The sequence below is a fragment of the Heterodontus francisci genome, chromosome 36, assembly GCF_036365525.1.
Source record: "Heterodontus francisci isolate sHetFra1 chromosome 36, sHetFra1.hap1, whole genome shotgun sequence".
NCBI classification, from domain to species: domain Eukaryota; kingdom Metazoa; phylum Chordata; class Chondrichthyes; order Heterodontiformes; family Heterodontidae; genus Heterodontus; species Heterodontus francisci.
Genome location: NC_090406.1, coordinates 4073193 through 4093510, shown reverse-complemented (window position 1 = coordinate 4093510; position 20318 = coordinate 4073193). Strand labels below are relative to the sequence as shown.

The following is a 20318-nucleotide window of genomic DNA, read 5'->3' as shown; positions in this document are numbered from 1 at the left end:
GAGAGAAACTATGTCTGCCGGTTGGGGAATCTAGAATTAGGGGCATTAGATCAGAGTCAGAACTTTCAGGAGATGAAATTAGGAAACACTTCTCCACGCAAAGGTGGGCAGAAGTTTGGAACTCTCTTCCATAAATGGCAATTGATGCAGGATCAATTGTAAATTTTAAATTGGAGATTGATGAGATTTTTTTTATCCGAAGGTATTAAGGGATATGGCGCAAAGGCAGGTATATGGAGTTAGGTCACAGATCAGCCATGATCTCATTGAATGTTGGAACATGCTCGAGGGGCTGAATGGCCTCCACTTGTTACTGTGTTCCTGATGTTTTCTTGTATTGCTTGCACCCCTCTTCATCTCACCTTATCAGCATATCCTCCTATTCATTTATCCAGCTTCCCCTTAAATGCATCTCTGCTATTTGCCTCGACCACTGCCTGTGGTAGCGGGTTCCACATTCTCACCTCTCCCTGGCTAAAGAAGTTTCTCCAGAATTCACTATTGGATTTATCAGTGACTATCATATTTATGGCCACTCGTTCTGGTCTCCCCCACAAGTGGAAACATTTCATCTAATGGCTACCCTATAGGAACATGGGAGCAGGAGTAGGCCATTCAGCCCATCGAGTCTGCCCTGCTATTAAATATGATCATGGCTGATCATCCACTTCAATGCCTTTTTTCCCACACTATCCCCATATCCCTTTATGCCATTTGTATTTAGAAATCCGCCCATCTCTAAACATACTCAATGACTGAGAAACATAGTTTCTCTCTATCTATCCTATCTGTTCCTCTTAATATCCACAGCCCTCTGGGGTAGAGAATTCCAAAGATTCACAACCCTCTGAATAAAGAAATTTCTCCTCATCTCTGTCCTAAGTGGCTTCCCCCTTATTTTGAAATTGTGTCCCCTGGTTCTAGACTCCCCAACATCTTAGCTGCATTTACCCTGTCTATTCCTTTGTAGGTTTCAATGAGATCACCTCTCATTCTTCCAAACTCTAGAGAATACAGGCCCAGTTTCCCCAATCTCTCTTCATCGGACAGTCCCACCATCCCGGGAACAAGTCTGGTGAACCTTCGTTGCACTCCCTCTATGGCAATAATATCCTTCCTAAGGTAAGAGGACCAAAACTGCACACAGTTGAACCCTTCCAAAAGTTTAAAGACCACTATCGGGTCACCCCTCAGCATTCTCTTTTCTCGAGTAAAGAGTTCCATTCTGTTCAGTCTTTCCTGATAGGTATAACCTCTCAGTTCTGGCATCATAATTGTAAATCTTTTTTTGCACCTTCTGTGATATCCTTTCTTGTAATAGGTTGATAGGTAAATTGGCCATTATAAATTGTCACTAGTATAGGTAGGTGGTAGGGAAATATAGGGACAGGTGGGGATGTTTGGTAGGAATTTGGGATTAGTGTATGATTAGTATAAATGGGTGGTTGATGTTCGGCACAGACTTGGTGGGCCGAAGGGCCTGTTTCAGTGCTGTATCTCTAATCTAATAATCTAATCTAATATGGAGACCAGAATTGTGCACAATACTGCAAGTGTGGTCTAACCAAGTTTGATACAAGTTTAAATAACTTCTCTTATCCCAGTGCTTGGTTTGCTTTTTATGGTCTTATTAAGCTGCGTTGCTACTTTTAATGATTTGTGAACATGGGAACATAGGAGCAGTAGGCCATTCAGCCCATCGAGCCTGCTCCACCATTCAGTTCGATCATTGCTGATCATCTACCTCAATGCCACTTTGTCGCGTGATGCCCGCATCCCTTGATGTCATTCGTATCCAGATATCTATTGATTTCTGTCTTGAACATGCTCAATGATTGAGCTTCCACAGCCCTCTGGGGTAGAGAATTCCAAGGATTCACCACCCTCTGAATCTGTATCCTGATCCCTTTGCACCTCATTTGTGGCTTCCTTATCCTTGCTATCAACATACACCAGCTGCTCACATTTACCTAGATTGTTTTCCATTTATATATTTACTGAAATAAAAATAGAAAATGCTGGAAATACTCAGCAGGTCTGGCAGCATCTGTGAAGAGAGAAACAGAGTTAATGTTTCAGTTCAATGACCTTTTGTACATATTTACTGAGGTGATCAACAGCACAGAACACAATAGGCTGCAATGCCGCACAAATCCGTTACAATTTGAATATAGTAAGCTTTGCTGACCAGATCAGGCCACATCCAGAGGGCCTGTGCACAGCCAGAATGGGGATAACCCTGCCCCCACAAGCAGAATGGGGTTAACCCTCCGCCCACAGCCAGAATGGGGTTAACCCTCCCCCCACAGCCAGAATGGGGTTAACCCTCCCCCCACAGCCAGAATGGGGATAACCCTCCCCCCACAGCCAGAATGGGGTTAACCCTCCCCCCACAGCCAGAATGGGGATAACCCACCCCCCACAGCCAGAATAGGTATAACCCTCCACCCACAGACAGAATGGGGTTAACCCTCCCCCCACAGCCAGAATGGGGTTAAACCTCCCCCCACAGCCAGAATGGGGTTCCCCAGTCAGCTTCACAAACCAGACGCTCTTGCAGCACCACATTGCTAGCTGTTTCCATCTATCAGAAGCCTCCAACTTCGGCAATACGTCCTCCTCCCCTAGCTCAGCATTCCCTCTCCAAGTAAAGTGCTTTAGAAACATACTGTGAGTAAGGTATGTTCATGTAGTCCAGTGCTGGTGAAGAGTGCCCCAAATTTATAAATTGGGGAATATAAATTGGGCACCAGAAGAGGTATTTAATTTTAACCAAACTCTCAGTGCGACCAATCGACAACACCTTACACAGAGGCCCCAACACCCATTGTTTGTTCATCCTCTGACCCTTGACTCCTGACCCTCGCAACTTGGTTCAAAGTGAGAAACAGCCAAAGGCACTTCTTTAATTTAAATGATGTGTCAGGACAGGATCAAGACTCCTCCAGGGTCATGCGTCTTTAACCTGTCAAACAGAACATAATGGGGAACCACACTCATTAAAAAAGTTGGCATTAACGAGCAACAATCCATCCAGTAAACCCTGGAGCGGCTCTTAATTCTGAGAACGCACAAGCCCAATTCAATTGTATAACATCAATAATAAAAAGTGAACACAATGTTTCTTAGCCCCTACCCTGCTGAACAAACAGTGACTCTGTACAGTTACACAGTGAGTGATCCTCACCCTGAATAAACAGTGACTCTGTACAGTTACACAGTGAGTGATCCTTACCCTGCTGAATAAACAGTGACTCTGTACAGTTACACAGTGAGTGATCCTTACCCTGCTGAATAAACAGTGACTCTGTACAGTTACACAGTGAGTGACCCTCACCCTGAATAAACAGTGACTCTGTACAGTTACACAGTGAGTGATCCTTAGCCTGCTGAACAAACAGTGACTCTGTACAGTTACACAGTGAGTGATCCTTACCCTGCTGAATAAACAGTGACTCTGTACAGTTACACAGTGAGTGATCCTTACCCTGCTGAATAAACAGTGACTCTGTACAGTTACACAGTGAGTGACCCTCACCCTGAATAAACAGTGACTCTGTACAGTTACACAGTGAGTGATCCTTACCCTGCTGAATAAACAGTGACTCTGTACAGTTACACAGTGAGCGACCCTCACCCTGAATAAACAGTGACTCTGTTCAGTTACACAGTGAGTGATCATCACCCTGAATAAACAGTGACTCTGTACAGTTACACAGCGAGTGACCCTCACCCTGAATAAACAGTGACTCTGTTCAGTTACACAGTGAGTGACCCTCACCCTGAATAAACAGTGACTCTGTACAGTTACACAGTGAGTGATCCTTACCCTGCTGAATAAACAGTGACTCTGTACAGTTACACAGTGAGCGACCCTCACCCTGAATAAACAGTGACTCTGTTCAGTTACACAGTGAGTGACCCTCACCCTGAATAAACAGTGACTCTGTACAGTTACACAGCGAGTGACCCTCACCCTGAATAAACAGTGACTCTGTTCAGTTACACAGTGAGTGACCCTCACCCTGAATAAACAGTGACTCTGTACAGTTACACAGTGAGTGACCCTCACCCTGAATAAACAGTGACTCTGCACAGTTACACAGTGAGTGATCCTTAGCCTGCTGAATAAACAGTGACTCTGTACAGTTACACCGTGAGTGATCCTCACCCTGAATAAAGAGTGACTCTGTACAGTTACACAGTGAGTGACCCTCACCCTGAATAAACAGCGGCTCTGTACAGTTACACAGTGAGTGACCCTCACCCTGAATAAACAGCGACTCTGTACAGTTACACAGTGAGTGATCCTTACCCTGCTGAATAATCAGTGACTCTGTACAGTTACACAGCGAGTGACCCTCACCCTGAATAAACAGCGACTCTGTACAGTTACACAGTGAGTGATCCTTACCCTGCTGAATAAACAGTGACTCTGTACAGTTACACAGTGAGTGATCCTTAGCCTGCTGAATAAACAGTGACTCTGTACAGTTACACAGTGAGTGATCCTTACCCTGCTGAATAATCAGTGACTCTGTACAGTTACACAGCGAGTGACCCTCACCCTGAATAAACAGTGACTCTGTACAGTTACACAGTGAGTGATCCTTACCCTGTTGTGTGACAGCCTTTCATAGTGATGTTCGTTTAAGATCTTAGTATGCTAATGAGCTAAGTGTCAGGATGCAGTCATGTGACTACATTCCAGTCTCACTCTGTAACTGTAACACCAAGAGGCAAATTCTGTAAATAGGTAGCTCTGCAGTGTATATACTTGTTAGCTGTTTAATAAAACTGTTGAGATCTTCAATCAACTGAACTCCACACATCTCATTTATGTTGCATCAGACAACACAAAAAGCCTCTCTTTACAACCCTGCTGAATAAACTGTGGTTCTGTACAGTTACAGTGAGTGACCCTCACCCTGAATAAACAGTGACTCTGTACAGTTACACAGTGAGTGACCCTCACCCTGAATAAACAGTGACTCTGTACAGTTACAGTGAGTGACCCTCACCCTGAATAAACAGTGACTCTGTACAGTTACACAGTGAGTGACCCTTACCCTGAATAAACAGTGACTCTGCACAGTTAGACAGTGACTGACCCTCACCCTGAATAAACAACACTAACCACTAACCTTCGTCAGCTACAGGAGAAATGCCGCGAACAACAGATGCCCCTCTACGTTGCTTTCATTGATCTCGTCAGCAGACGTGGTCCCTTCAGACTACTAGAAAAGATCAGATGTCCACCAAAGCTACTAAGTATCATCACCTCATTCCATGACAATATGAAAGGCACAATTCAGCATTGCGGTGCCTCATCAGACCCCTTTCCTATCCTGAGTGGCGTGAAACAGGGCTGTGTTCTCTCACCTACACTGTTTGGGATCTTCTTCTCATTGCTGCTCTCACATGCGTTCAAGTCTTCAGAAGAAGGAATTTTCCTCCATGCAAGATCAGGTGGCAGGTTGTTCAACCTTGCCCGCCTAAGAGCAAAGACCAAAGTACGGAAAGTCCTCATCAGGGAACTCCTCTTTGCTGACGATGCTGCATTAACATCTCATACTGAAGAGTGTCTGCAGAGACTCATTGACAGGTTTGTGGCTGCCTGCAACGAATTTGGCCTAACCATCAGCCTCAAGAAAACAAACATCATGGGACAGGACGTCAGAAATGCTCCATCCATCAATATCGGCGACCACGCTCTGGAAGTGGTTCAAGAGTTCACCTACCTAGGCTCAACTATCACCAGTAACCTGTCTCTCGATGCAGAAATCAACAAGCGCATGGGAAAGGCTTCCACTGCTATGTCCAGACTGGCCAAGAGAGTGTGGGAAAATGGCGCACTGACACAGAACACAAAAGTCCGAGTGTATCAAGCCTGTGTCCTCAGTACCTTGCTCTACGGCAGCGAGGCCTGGACAATGTATGTCAGCCAAGAGCGACGTCTCAATTCATTCCATCTTCGCTGCCTCCGGAGAATCCTTGGCATCAGGTGGCAGGACCGTATCTCCAACACAGAAGTCCTCCAGACGGCCAACATCCCCAGCTTATACACACTACTGATTCAGTGGCGCTTGAGATGGCTTGGCCATGTGAGCCGCATGGAAGATGGCAGGATCCCCAAAGACACATAGTACAGCGAGCTCGCCACTGGTATCAGACCCACTGGCCGTCCATGTCTCCGCTTTAAAGACGTCTGCAAACGCGACATGAAGTCCTGTGACATTGATCACAAATCGTGGGAGTCAGTTGCCAGTGATCGCCAGAGCTGGCGGACAGCCATAAAGGCGGGGCTAAAGTGTGGCGAGTCAAAGAGACTTAGCAGTTGGCAGGAAAAAAGACAGAAGCGCAAGGAGAGAGTCAACTGTGTAACAGCCCTGACAACCAATTTTATCTGCAGCACCTGCGGAAGAGTCTGTCACTCTAAAATTGGCCTTTATAGCCACTCCAGGCACTGCTCCACACACCACTGACCACCTCCAGGCGCTTACCCATTGTCTCTCGAGATAAGGAGGCCAAAGAAGAAAGAAGAACCTGCTTACCAAGGCCTCAATTAGTTACTGTGGAAGTTGGGCAGGTAAAATCTGCATCCTCTCACTTCATATCACTGAGTAACATCACCTCAAAACACTCAATAACATAACCTGCCAGAACTCTAAGCCTTTGTGTATGACCTAAGGAGCAGTATGTTTGTGTAAGATGTGAAAAACCCAGTTTTTTTGATAAGATGAATTCGACCACCCTCCATGCCTTGAATATTTATCAATGGATTGGAATAAAATGTCACATGGACCAAATGTATGAGTTGGATCATTTCAATTCATCGAGGTTAAAGAAAGACTTGCATTTCTATAGCGCCTTCACAACCTCAGGGCATGATTTACAGCCAATTTTGAAATGTAGTCACTGTCATAATGTAGGAAATGCGGCAGCCAATTTGTACACAGCAAGATCCCACAAACAGCAATACAATAAATGACCAGATGTTTGGTGATGGTGGTTGAGAGGTACATATTGTCCAGGACTGGGGAGAGGTCCCCTGCTCCTTTTCAAAATAGTGCCCATGAGATCTTCTGCATGGAGACAGTAGCACAGTGGTTATGTTACTGGACTAGTAATCCAGAGACCCAGAATAATGCTCTGGAGACATGAGTTCAAATGGCTGCTGGAGGGATTTAAATTCAATTAATTAATAAATCTGCAATAAAATGCTAGACTCATTAATAATGATCATGAAACAACAGGATTATCACAAAGACCCATTTGGTTCACTAATATCCCTCAGGGGAGGAAATCTGCCATCCTTACCTGTTCTGGCATATATGTGACTCCAGATCCACACCAGTATGGTTGACTCTGAACTGGTGTCGGGAGCTGCTCAAGGGCAATTAGGGATGGGCAATAAATGCTGGTCTTGGCAGCGAAGCCCACATCCCAAGGGCAGCGCCTCAGTTTAATAGCTCATCTGAAAAACTGCACCTCCGACAGTGCAGCGCTCCCTCAGGACTGAGCCAGAGGTTTTAACCGAGACTATGGACTCAGGTCCATTTACTGTTTTCCAGTGATATCCACTGAGCCGCGGCTGAGTGTTTGACACCGCGGTTTGACCCATCGTGCAGTGTTTGAGAGGAGCTTTTGAAGATGCCGAATGGAGCCTGGTTCACAGTCTCACCTGTGACTTTTCTAATATTTGTCAGTTCTGAAGAAGGGTCACTGACCCGAAATGTTAACTCTGCTTCTGTTTTCACAGATGCTGCCAGACCTGCTGAGTATTTCCAGCATTTCTTGTTTTTATTTCACATTCTCACCGAATGTCAGTCACCGAGACACAGGCAGTAAACTGCAAAGTCATGCTGATCGCTGTGAAAATGCCGGAACATTCAATTAGGTTCCAGGAACCGAGCTGCGGGCTCAGAAACTCCCGACTGAGCGAAAAACAAGCAGCCCCGCCTCCCAGAGCTGCCGCGCACAGGCAAATCGGCTGTGTGTGGCTGCACATTGAGCACCTTTTAAAGAAGCTGCAAGCCCCAGGGCTCCGGAACAATGGGCGGAGAGTTGCAGATTTGAATGTGTGAATAAGTCGCCAGTCAGTCCTCCCAGCTTCCTTGTTTTCTCACTTGTGCGTCTGGATGTTTCTCAAAAGGATAAAAAGTTAAAACTCTCCGCATTCGGTAAGTTGTCTGGTTCCTTATGGAGTGGTGTCGGCAGTATCCAATTAGACTATTGTCTCTGTCTCAGTGGCCAGCCAGGGAGCTGGGGTTTGAGGTTTACATGATCATTTAACCCAGGTTTCCTGGAGATTAGGCACTGGGACTGGAACCAGAGAGAGTCAGCAGCTTCGTTCTCCAGGTAAGAAAGATTGGTATTTCTATAGCGCCTGTCACCGCCTCACTATGTCCCAAACAGCTTCACCGCCAATGAAGTACTTTTGAAGTGTAGTCACTGTTGTAATGTAGGGAAACCGCGACAGACAGTTTAAGCACAGCAAGATCCCACAAACAGCAATGATGATAATGACCAGATCATCTGTCATCTGTTTTTTACTGATGTTGATTAAGGGATGAATATTGCACTCAGGATACTGTAGGAACTCCCCCTGCTCTTCTTTGAATAATACCTTTATCCTTTACATCATCCTTTACATCCACCCGGGAGGGCAGACGGGACCTCGGTTTGATGTCTGAACGAGGTCACCTCGGACTGTGCTGTACTCCCTCAGCTCTGCCCCTCAGACACTGCTCCACTCCCTCAGTACTGAGGCTGTGAGTGTTACTCTGGATTACATGCTTGATTCTCTGAAGTTGGTCTTAAACCCACAACTTTCTGATTTAGTGGCGATCGAGTGCTTCCCACTGAGGGAGGGCTGACATCTAACAAATCATCCTAATGCAGGAACACTTGATGATTCTTCCCCTCCCCCACGAGCCCGGGGCAGTTTAACTGCCTCAACCACCTTCTAACTCAGGCCAGGGTTTAAAGCAGTGCTCATAGAGTCATAGTTATACAGTACAGAAACAGGCCCTTCAGCCCATCGTGTCTGTGCCAGCCATCAAGCACCTAATCATTCTAATCCCATTTTCCAGCACTTGGCCCGTAGCCTTGTATGCTATGGCGTTTCAAGTGCTCATCTAAATACTTCTTAAATGTTGTGAGGGTTCCTGCCTCTACCACCCCTTCAGGCAGTGTGTTCCAGATTCCAACTACCCTCTGGGTGAAAAAATATTTCCTCAAATCCCCTCTAAACCTCCTGCACCTTACCTTAAATCTATGCCCCCTGGTTATTGACCCCTCCGCTAAGGGAAAAAGTTTCTTCCTATCTACCCTATCACTGCCCCTCATAATTTTGTATACCTCAATCAGGTCCCCCCTCAGCCTTCTCTGCTCTAAGGAAAACAACCCTAGCCTTTTCAGTCTCTCTTCATAGCTGAAATGCTCCAGCCCAGGCAACATCCTGGTGAATCTCCTCTGCACCCTCTCCAGTGCAATCACATCCTTCCTATAGTGTGGTGACCAGAACTGTACACAGTACTCCAGCTGTGACCTAACTAGTGTTTTATACAGCTCCATCATAACCTCCCTGTTCTTATATTCTATGCCTCGGCTAATAAAGGCAAGTATCCCATATGCCTTCCTAACCACCTTATCTACCTGTGTTGCTGCCTTCAGTGATCTATGGACAAGTACACCAAGATCCGTCTGACCCTCTGTACTTCCTAGGGTCCTACCATCCATTGTATGTTCCCTTACCTTGTTAGTCTTCCCTAAATGCATCACCTCACACTTTTCAGGATTAAATTCCATTTGCCACTGCTCCGCCCATCTTACCAACCCATCTATATAGTCCTGTAATCTTTCCTCCTCACTATTTACGACAGCACCAATTTTCGTGTCATTTAGAATTAGAATTAGAATATTACAGCGCAGTACAGGCCCTTCGGCCCTCGATGTTGCGCCGATCATCTGACCTACACTATTCCATTTACATCCATATGTCTATCCAATGACCACTTAAATGCCCTTAAAGTTGGCGAGTCTACTACTGTTGCAGGCAGGGCGTTCCACGCCCCTACTACTCTCTGCGTAAAGAAACTACCTCTGACATCTGTCCTATATCTTTCACCCCTCAACTTAAAGCTATGTCCCCTCGTGTTTGCCATCCTCATCCGAGGAAAAAGACTCTCACTATCCACCCTATCTAACCCTCTGATTATCTTGTATGTCTCTATTAAGTCACCTCTCCTCCTCCTTCTCTCTAACGAAAACAACCCCAAGTCCCTCAGCCTTTCCTCGTAAGACCTTCCTTCCATACCAGGCAACATCCTAGTAAATCTCCTCTGCACCCTTTCCAAAGCTTCGACATCCTTCCTATAATGCGGTGACCAGAACTGCACGCAATACTCCAGGTGCGGCCTCACCAGAGTTTTGTACAGCTGCATCATGACCCCGTGGCTCTGAAACTCGATCCCCCTACTAATAAAGGCTAACACACCATATGCCTTCTTAACAGCCCTATTAACCTGGGTAGCAACTTTCAGGGATTTATGTACCTGGATACCAAGATCTCATCTGCGAACTTACTGATCATACCTCCTATATTCATGTCTAAATCATTAATGTACACTACAAACAGCAAGGGTCCCAGCACCGATCCCTGCGGTACACGACTGGTCACAGGCTTCCACTCACAATAACAACCTTCTACCATCACCCTCTGCCTCCTGCCACTAAGCCAATTTTGGATCCAATTTGCCAAATTGCCCTGGATCTCATGGGCTCTTACCTTCTTAACCAGCTCAGTACCACACCAGGCAGTAACTAAGATTGGGTGAGTCTTGTGCAGATCCTGGGCCCACAGCAGTGTGATTCAGATTTCCCCACAGTGTACCGTATCTACCGAGAGACATCTCCCTCCTCCCACATCTCCGACTTTTTGATGAGTCCTTAAACTGAGGCTCTTACTGCATGTGCGGATGTAAAAGATCCTACAGCGCTATTTTGAAGAAAAGCAGGAAAGTTCTCCCCAGTGTCCTGGACCAATATTTATCCCTCAGCTAACACATGGTCCAGTGATTATCACATTGCTGTTTGTGGGCTCTTGCTGTGCTCAAATTGGCTGCTGCATTTCTACATTAGAGCAGTGACCACACTGTAAAGCGCTGAGACGTCCAGAAGCTGTGAAAGGTGCTACAGAAATGCATTTTCTTTCTGTATCCCCCTTTCTCTCTTTTTTTCCCTCTCTCTCCTTCTCTCTCTTTTTCTTTCTTCTCCAAATATGTCAATGCAAACCACCTGAAAATTGAAATCTTAAATTAAAGCGATTTAAAATATGGGAAATTCTTCTGGACCGATGTAGTTGCCTCGATTTAAGAAAACGATCTCTGGTCAGACTGATTGTTCACCATTTCAGATCGGAGACTGTGAATGGCTCCTGGGCTGACCCTGAAACACTCACCTCCACCTGGCCTCAATATCCAAAGTTACACCCACCCCTCCCCACCCCCCATCTCAGTCCCTCACTATGGGTGTTAATTGTATTCAGGGAATAGGCATTATTGCTCATATATATAGGAGCAGGTTGAAAGTGTGCCTGTTTAATTCGAGGTGCTTGATATGCAATGTGTGTCTCTGTAAATGAAAGCTTGTAAAGTGTAAAGACTGAACTCTAGTGTTCTACGCTGCATGTCTGGCTATCTGAGTTCTAACAGGTCCATCACTGAGGGGGTCAGTCTCTAACCCAGCATAGTGTTCCTGACAATTTCAGGAATACAGAGGTTAAAATAAAACTGCCCAGCTGTTGTGAAACTGAAACTACATGACACTGGTTTCACTTTATTGCTTTCTATTTCTGTCCTGGTGTTTGACCTCTTGCCCCACCCCCACTTTACTTGCTTAAAACCTATTACATTTCCAGTATTTGCCAGTTCTGATGAAGGGTCACTGACCTGAAACGTTAACTCTGCTTCTCTCTCCACAGATGCTGCCAGACCTGCTGAGTATTTCCAGCATTTCTTGTTTTTATTTCAGATTTCCAGCATCTGCAGTATTTTGCTTTTATTCACTTTATTGATGTCTTTCATAAAATGCGGGGATTGAGAAAGAGAATTCGTTAATGTAATGGAAATGAGAGAAGGTCTGGGGGAATGGGAGACAGACCTGGGAATGAAAGAAAGAGCGAGCTCAGGAAATTGGAATAAAGGTTAGAAACCCAGGAAATTAGAATGAGAGAAAGAGACTCGGGAGTGGAATATGAAAGTGAGGAAGCCGGTGGGAATTGGAATGAAGCAGAGGGGTGTGTGCGTGTACATACTTGTGTACTCTCTCAGTGCAGTACTGAGGGAGTACTGCACTGTCAGAGGTGACATCATTTGATTGAGATGTTAAACCGAGTCCCCACCTACCCTCACAAATGTCAGTCATTTACAGCACAGAAGGAGGCCATTTGGCCCATCGAGTCCATGCCAGCTCTACGCAGAGCAATCCAGTCAGCCCCACTTCCCCCTCAATCCCCGCAGCCCTGCACGTTTATTTCCTTCAAGTACCCATCCAATTTCCTTTTGATAAAAGCAAAATACTGCAGATGCTGGAAATCTGTAATAAAAACAAAGTGCTGGAAATACTCAGCAGGTCAGGCAGCATCTGTGGAGAGAGAAACAGAGTTAATGTTTCAGGTCAGTGACCTTTCATCAGAAGTCATTGATTGTCTCTGCTTCCGCCACCCTCGCAGGCAGTAAGTTCCAGATCATTATCACCCACTACATAAAAATATTCTTCCTTGCAGTCCTCCTGCATGTCCTGCCCATAACCTTCAATCTGTGTCCCCTAGCCCTTGTGCCATCAGTTAATAAGGACAGTTTTTCCTTGTGTAACTTAACGAAGCCTGTCATAATCTTGTACACCTCGATTAAATCTGCCTTCAATCTCCTTTGTTCTAAGGAGAACAAACCCAGCTTTTCCAACCGAACCTTGTAACTAAAATCCCCCATCCTTGGAACCTATCTAGTAAATCTCCTCTGCACCCGAACAAGGACCTTGACATCCTTCCTAAAATGTGGTGACCAGAACTGGACGCAAAAGATCCCACGGCCACTATCTGGAGGAACAGGGGAGTTCTCGAGTTCTCCCTGGTGTCCTGACCAATATTTATCCCTCAACCAATGTCACTAAAAACAGATTATCTGGTCATTATCTCATTGCTGTTTGTGGGAGCTTGCTGTGCGCAAATACGCTGCTGCATTTCCTACATGACAACAGTGACTGCAAAAAAATACTTTGCTGTCTGTGAAGCACTTTCGGGTGTCAGTATCGATTCTGACTCAAAGAACTGCTGTGTTGGCCCCACAGAATCCATACTGATATGCCCAAATTGACTCATTATTCCCTGATTGTTTACGATTGATAGCCAGGCCTAACTGAACAATGGACTTTATTATTCCCATTGGGTTTACACAAAGGATTTTCCTGACCCTCCCATGCATTTGAGGAAATTGTTTATCTTGCAGAATGACTTCTCAAAGTCACGACTGTATCTCAAAAGGTTTTCTTTGTGAGATGAGTATAAGAATCTGACACCTTTGATGAGCCCCATTTGGACTAATTGCAGCAGATGTGGTAAGAAAATGCAGCTGAGTTATATCGGGACACAGAGATGGACTCTTAACAGCTCGGCACGCATTGGAGTCTCCACAGGAACATTTGCACAGCAACCATTTCTAAGGATATGAAATGAAAACCAATCAAAGGAAGTTAAAAGGTGGGTTTCTTTCGTCAACTCTTTTATTAACTGGTTCCAAAGTTTTACAAGCTGGCTGTTAAATATTTTCTTCCAGAAGGATGAATGACTTGCATTTCTAGAGCACCAATCGTGCCTCATGACAAACCGAAGTGCTTCACGGCCAATTAAATATTTTTGAAGTGTAGTCACTGTAGGAAACTCAGCAGCCAATTTGTGCACATCAAGATCCCACAAACAGCAATGTGATAATGACCAGATTCTCTGCTTTAATGATGTTGGTTGTGGGATAAATACCGGTCCAGAAGACTAGGGATCTTTTACAGCCACCTGAGAGGACAGATGCATTCTCATCTCATTGGAAAGATGGAGCCTCCCACTAAAGGCCTGCTACCCGACCCGACCTGACGACATGTGTCGGGATCGGGTCGGGTTGCTCTTCCGGGACTGGCTTTCGGGCTCGGGTCGGGTCAGGCCGGTTCCTGGTGGGTTCAGGTCCTGGTCGGACACACACAGTATTAATTGGACTTGAAAGGTTGTTTAAAAAGTTGAAGATTGGAGCCATGAAGTCAGTGATTGTTTGGTCACGAGTTAAACATGGAGTTGTGCCCAGACAGGTTGTGCCGCACTGTTCCAGCATTGCTAAAAATAAACACAGCAATTGCCCAAAGGCTCAGAAAATATCATTATACATTACCTAGACTCCTGCTTGAAATACTTGCTGCAAGTTTATCCAGTGAGCAGCTGAGATGCAGAGACCAGGAGGGTCCTGAGTGATTAATTATTATAAAATATACAGTATTTATATAAAAAATATAAAATGATCACTGTCAGGACTCTAGTCTACACACGTACAGTATGGGTGCGAGAAAAAAATGGAAGGACTCGTGCTGGGTCAGGCTCTGGTCCAATGTGGTTCTGTCGGGTTCAGGTCGGGTTTTTTTTTCAGACCCGAGCAGGCCTTTACCTCCCACAGCGCAGCACTCTCAGGACTGCACAGGAATGTCAGTCGCGATTATGGCTCAAGTATCTGGAATGGGGAACTTGTACCCCAGTGAGAGCCGGGGTGTGTGTGGGACCCGTACCCCAGTGAGAGCCGGGGTGTGTGTGGGTCCCGTACCCCAGTGAGAGCCGGGGTGTGTGTGGGTTCCGTGCCCCAGTGAGAGCCGGTGGGTGTGTGTGGGTTCCGTACCCCAGTGAGAGCCGGTGGGTGTGTGTGGGTTCCGTACCCCAGTGAGAGCCGGTGGGTGTGTGTGGGACCCGTACCCTAGTGAGAGCCGGGGCGTGTGTGGGACCCGTACCCTAGTGAGAGCCGGGGTGTGTGTGGGACCCGTACCCCAGTGAGAGCCGGGGTGTGTGTGGGACCCGTACCCCAGTGAGAGCCGGGGTGTGTGTGGGTTCCGTACCCCGGTGAGAGCCGGGGCGTGTGTGGGACACGTACCCCAGTGAGAGCCGGTGTCCGGGTAATCTGTACCCTATAGAACAGTGACAGTTGCAACCTTATTATGTTATTTCCTACTGAATTAAATGGCCCCATTGAGAACGGCCCTGTCTTGTTCATACTCAGATTCTGTCAGGGTTTGCACACACTTGGATGCAGGATTGAAAGGGTTAACTCCTCTCTGAGATCCATTGTCGCTGACAGGCAGTGACTAATCAAAAAAACAGTCACTGACTTTATTGCATGGACCATGTGACCTTAGCAGGGAGGGAGAGGCCTGTGGCTAAAAAAAGGAGACAATCCTTTCTAAAATATTCATCGCGGAGTAGCCTGAGTTGAGATGTGTATGTGCACATACCAACTTTGTTGCTTTGTCTGATTGTGTAAATATAAATCAGTCATTTAATTTCAGTCACCAGTCAGGCTGAGGGATGAGAACGTCTTTGCACGGCAGTTTGCATGCAGCAAAAGAGTTTGTGCCAATGGCTAAAGGCTCATTGATAACTCACAGGCTGCCCAAGGGAATTGGCCAGGGTGTCAGCTTGGTCAGTGGGTAGCACTTTCACCTCTTTGTCAGTAGGTCGTCAGCTCAAATTCCACTCCAGAGACTAGAGGCTGATATTTCCAGGCCAGCGCTGAGGGAATGGGCCAATATTTATCCCTTTGCCAGCATCGCTAAAAAAACAGATTAATGGGTCATTCTTCTTGTTTACTATTTCTGGGATCTTGCTGTGCACACACTGAATGTTTTGGGATATACTGAGGATATGATGAGGTGCAATAGTTTTTTTGGCTCCAGACCCAGGTGGCGAGGGAGTTGCTTCTGCTGAACGACACAGAACAACAGCCTCCTGATGCAACATCTCAACACCAGTCAGGCTGTGCATTGGGTGTCTCCATTGATCGGCTTTCCTCCACTAGTTGTCTGCCCAGAAGCCTCCTGCCCCCTTTTCAGTACCAGGCAAGATTACTAAAGTGTTGAGATGCCTTTTGAGGCTGTCCAAAGACTTTGAGAATTTTTGGCCCCTTATTGAGACAATTCCCTTTAATTAACCACATCCCTTTAAAATTCATGGTGCACTTTCATTGCACCTGCAAAACAGATTACTGCTTTGGATACTGTTGGGGGGAATGGCCTCTCAGGGGAAAGCAGCAACAGCCCAATTTGTTGCACCATGGTTGGCTCTGCTGCGCAGGGGAGGGGTAAAAAGTGTGGGAATGCAATAGTTATAGGGGATTCAATTGTAAGGGGAATAGATAGGCGTTTCTGTGGCTGCAAAAGAGACTCCAGGATGGTATGTTGCCCCCCTGGTGCTAGGGTCAAGGATGTCTCAGAGCGGTTACAGGACATTCTGAAGGGGGAGGGTGAACAGCCAGTGGTCGTGGTACACATTGGTACAAACGACATAGGTAAAAAAAAGGATGAGGTCCTAAAAGCAGAATATAGGGAGCTAGGAAGTAAGTTGAAAGGTAGGACGTCAAAGGTAGTGATCTCAGGATTACTACCAGTGCCACGTGCTAGTCAGAGTAGAAATAGCGGGATATATCGGATGAATACGTGGCTGAAGAGATGGTGTGAGGGGGAGGGTTTTAGATTCCTAGGGCATTGGGACTGGTTCTGGGGGAGGTGGGACCAGTACAAACTGGACGGGTTACACCTGGGCAGGACCGGGACTGATGTCCAAGGGGGAGTAATTGCTAGAGTGGTTGGGGAGGGTGTAAACTAAAATGGCAGGGGGATGGGAACCTTTGCAAGGAGTCAGAGGAGGGGGGATCAAAGACAAAAACAAAAGATGGTAAGGGGAATAAGAAAAGTGATAGGCAGAGAAATCAAGGGCCAGAATCAAACAAGCCCACAGTGAAAAATAGTGGTAAGAGGACAAGTAATGTTAAAAAGACAAGCCTTAAGGCTTTGTGCCTTAACGCGCAGAGCATTCGCAATGAAGTAGATGAATAAATCGCGCAAATAGATGTAAACGGGTATGATATAGTCGGGATTACGGAGACATGGCTGCAGGGTGACCAGGGATGGGAAATTAACATCCAGGGATATTCAGTATTTAGAAACGACTGACAAAAAGCAACAGGCGGTGGAGTTGCATTGCTGGTTAAAAAGGAAATTAATGCAATATTGAGGTAAGATATTAGCTCTGACGATGTGGAATCTTTATGGGTAGAGCTGAGAAACACTAAGGAGCAAAAAATGTCAGTGGGGGTTGTATATAGACTCCCAAACTATAGTGGTGATGTTGGGAATGGCATTAAACAGGAAATTAGAGATGCATGCGATAAAGGAACATCTGCAATTATGGGTGAGTTTAATCTACATATAGATTGGGTAAATCAAATTAGTCACAATACCGTAGAGGAGGAATTCTTGGAGTGTATACGGGATAGATTTCTGGACCAATATGTTGAGGAACCAACTAGAGAACAGGCCATCCTAGACTGGGTATTGTGTAATGAGAGAAACCTATAAACTTCTAACAGGACTTGACAGGGTAGATGCAGGAAGGATGTTCCCAATGGTGGGGGAGTCCAGAACCAGGGATCATAGTCTAAGAATACGGGGTAAACCTTTCAGGACTGAGATGAGGAGAAATTTCTTCACCCAGAGAGTGGTGAGCCTGTGGAATTCACTGCCACAGAAAGCAGTTGAGGCCAAAACATTGTATGTTTTCAAGAAGGAGTTAGATATAGCTCTTGGGTCTAAAGGGATCAAAGGGTATGGGGGGAAAGCGGGAACAGGTTACTGAGTTGGATGATCAGCCATGATCACAATGAATGGCGGAGCAAGCTTGAAGGGCTGAATGGCCTACTCCTGCTCCGATTTTCTATGTTTCTACCACGAGAGTGCTCTTTCGATCCACCTAAATTTATGTTAACAATTTCATCTGGGAACATTGGATCGAAACAGCCGTTTCTATTTGAAAAGAAATGCTTGCATTTCTATAGCACCTTTCACATCCTCAGGACATCCCAAACTGCTTCCCAAAACTCCCTGCTCTTGTTTGGAATAGCGGCTGTGGGGTCTTTTACATCGACCTGACAAGGCAGATGGGACCTCAGTTGAACATCTCATCTGAAAGACGGCACCTCTGACAGTGCAGCACTCTCAGTATTGCACTGGGTGTGTCAGCCTGGATTAGGGGCTCAGGTTTCAGGAGTGAGACTTCAACACACAAACTTCTGACTACGAGAAGAAAGAGCTACCCACTGAGCCGAAAAAAAAGAGGCTGTAAAACTCACTGATAACCAAATTCTGGAGGAATCCACAGGCCAACACAGGGTGATTGTTCATTACTGATCAAATGACACAGTGAATGACCGTCATGTTAATGATTAACTGGAGCTCTCATCAGATGGTCCTTAATAAGGACCAACCCACATTCTCCCTCAGTCCAATGTTTAGTTACGAACATACAGAAAATAAAGCGACAAAGGAGCAGGGATCCTTTACATCAACAGACTGAGGGGCAGGGACTTTGGTTACAATCAGATGTAGATTGAACACTGTCCCAGCACTGACTGTGTGTGTATAACAGGACTGAGTGTCCCAGCACTGACTGTGTGTGTATAACAGGACTGAGTGTCCCAGCACTGACTGTGTGTGTATAACAGGACTGAGTGTCCCAGCACTGACTGTGTGTGTATAACAGGACTGAGTGTCCCAGCACTGACTGTGTGTGTATAACAGGACTGAGTGTCCCAGCACTGACTGTGTGTGTATAACAGGACTGAGTGTCCCAGCACTGACTGTGTGTGTATAACAGGACTGAGTGTCCCAGCACTGACTGTGTGTGTATAACAGGACTGAGTGTCCCAGCACTGACTGTGTGTGTATAACAGGACTGAGTGTCCCAGCACTGACTGTGTGTGTATAACAGGACTGAGTGTCCCAGCACTGACTGTGTGTGTATAACAGGACTGAGTGTCCCAGCACTGACTGTGTGTGTATAACAGGACTGAGTGTCCCAGCACTGACTGTGTGTGTATAACAGGACTGAGTGTCCCAGCACTGACTGTGTGTGTATAACAGGACTGAGTGTCCCAGCACTGACTGTGTGTGTGTAACAGGACTGAGTGTCCCAGCACTGACAGTGTGTGTGTAACAGGACTGAGTGTCCCAGCACTGACTGTGTGTGTGTAACAGGACTGAGTGTCCCAGCACTGACAGTGTGTGTGTAACAGGACTGAGTGTCCCAGCAATGACTGTGTGTGTGTAACAGGACTGAGTGTCCCAGCACTGACTGTGTGTGCATAACAGGACTGAGTGTCCCAGCACTGACTGTGTGTGTATAACAGGACTGAGTGTCCCAGCACTGACTGTGTGTGTGTAACAGGACTGAGTGTCCCAGCACTGACTGTGTGTGTGTAACAGGACTGAGTGTCCCAGCACTGACTGTGTGTGTATAACAGGACTGAGTGTCCCAGCACTGACTGTGTGTGTATAACAGGACTGAGTGTCCCAGCACTGACAGTGTGTGTATAACAGGACTGAGTGTCCCAGCACTGACTGTATGTGTGTAACAGGACTGAGTGTCCCAGCACTGACTGTGTGTGTGTGTAACAGGACTGAGTGTCCCAGCACTGACTGTGTGTGTATAACAGGACTGAGTGTCCCAGCACTGACTGTGTGTGTGTAACAGGACTGAGTGTCCCAGCACTGACTGTGTGTGTGTAACAGGACTGAGTGTCCCAGCACTGACTGTGTGTGTATAACAGGACTGAGTGTCCCAGCACTGACTGTGTGTGTATAACAGGACTGAGTGTCCCAGCACTGACTGTGTGATTATAACAGGACTGAGTGTCCCAGCACTGACTGTATGTGTGTAACAGGACTGAGTGTCCCAGCACTGACTGTGTGTGTGTGTAACAGGACTGAGTGTCCCAGCACTGACTGTGTGTTTATAACAGGACTGAGTGTCCCAGCACTGACTGTGTGTATAACAGGACTGAGTGTCCCAGCACTGACTGTGTGTGTGTAACAGGACTGAGTGTCCCAGCATTGACTGTGTGTGTGTAACAGGACTGAGTGTCCCAGCACTGACTGTGTGTTTGTAACAGGACTGAGTGTCCCAGCACTGACTGTGTGTGTAAAACAGGACTGAGTGTCCCAGCACTGACTGTGTGTGT

At 46.3% G+C, this 20318-nt stretch overlaps 1 protein-coding gene across 4 annotated transcripts in view; it reads left to right on the top strand.

Moving 5' to 3' along the window:
• The first annotated feature begins 7694 nt into the window (after positions 1–7694).
• Positions 7695–20318, top strand: part of keap1a (kelch-like ECH-associated protein 1a) — a 54618-nt gene continuing 41994 nt past the window's right edge. Inside the window, exons 1-2 of one of the 4 annotated variants that reach the window (XM_068015989.1) lie at positions 7695–8183; positions 13613–13762. The gene's annotated coding sequence lies outside the window, so the exon portion shown is untranslated. Of the gene's footprint in view, positions 8184–8247; positions 8362–13511; positions 13763–20318 lie in introns of those variants that run through there. The other 3 variants (XM_068015987.1, XM_068015988.1, XM_068015990.1) reach the window with 3 other exon arrangements.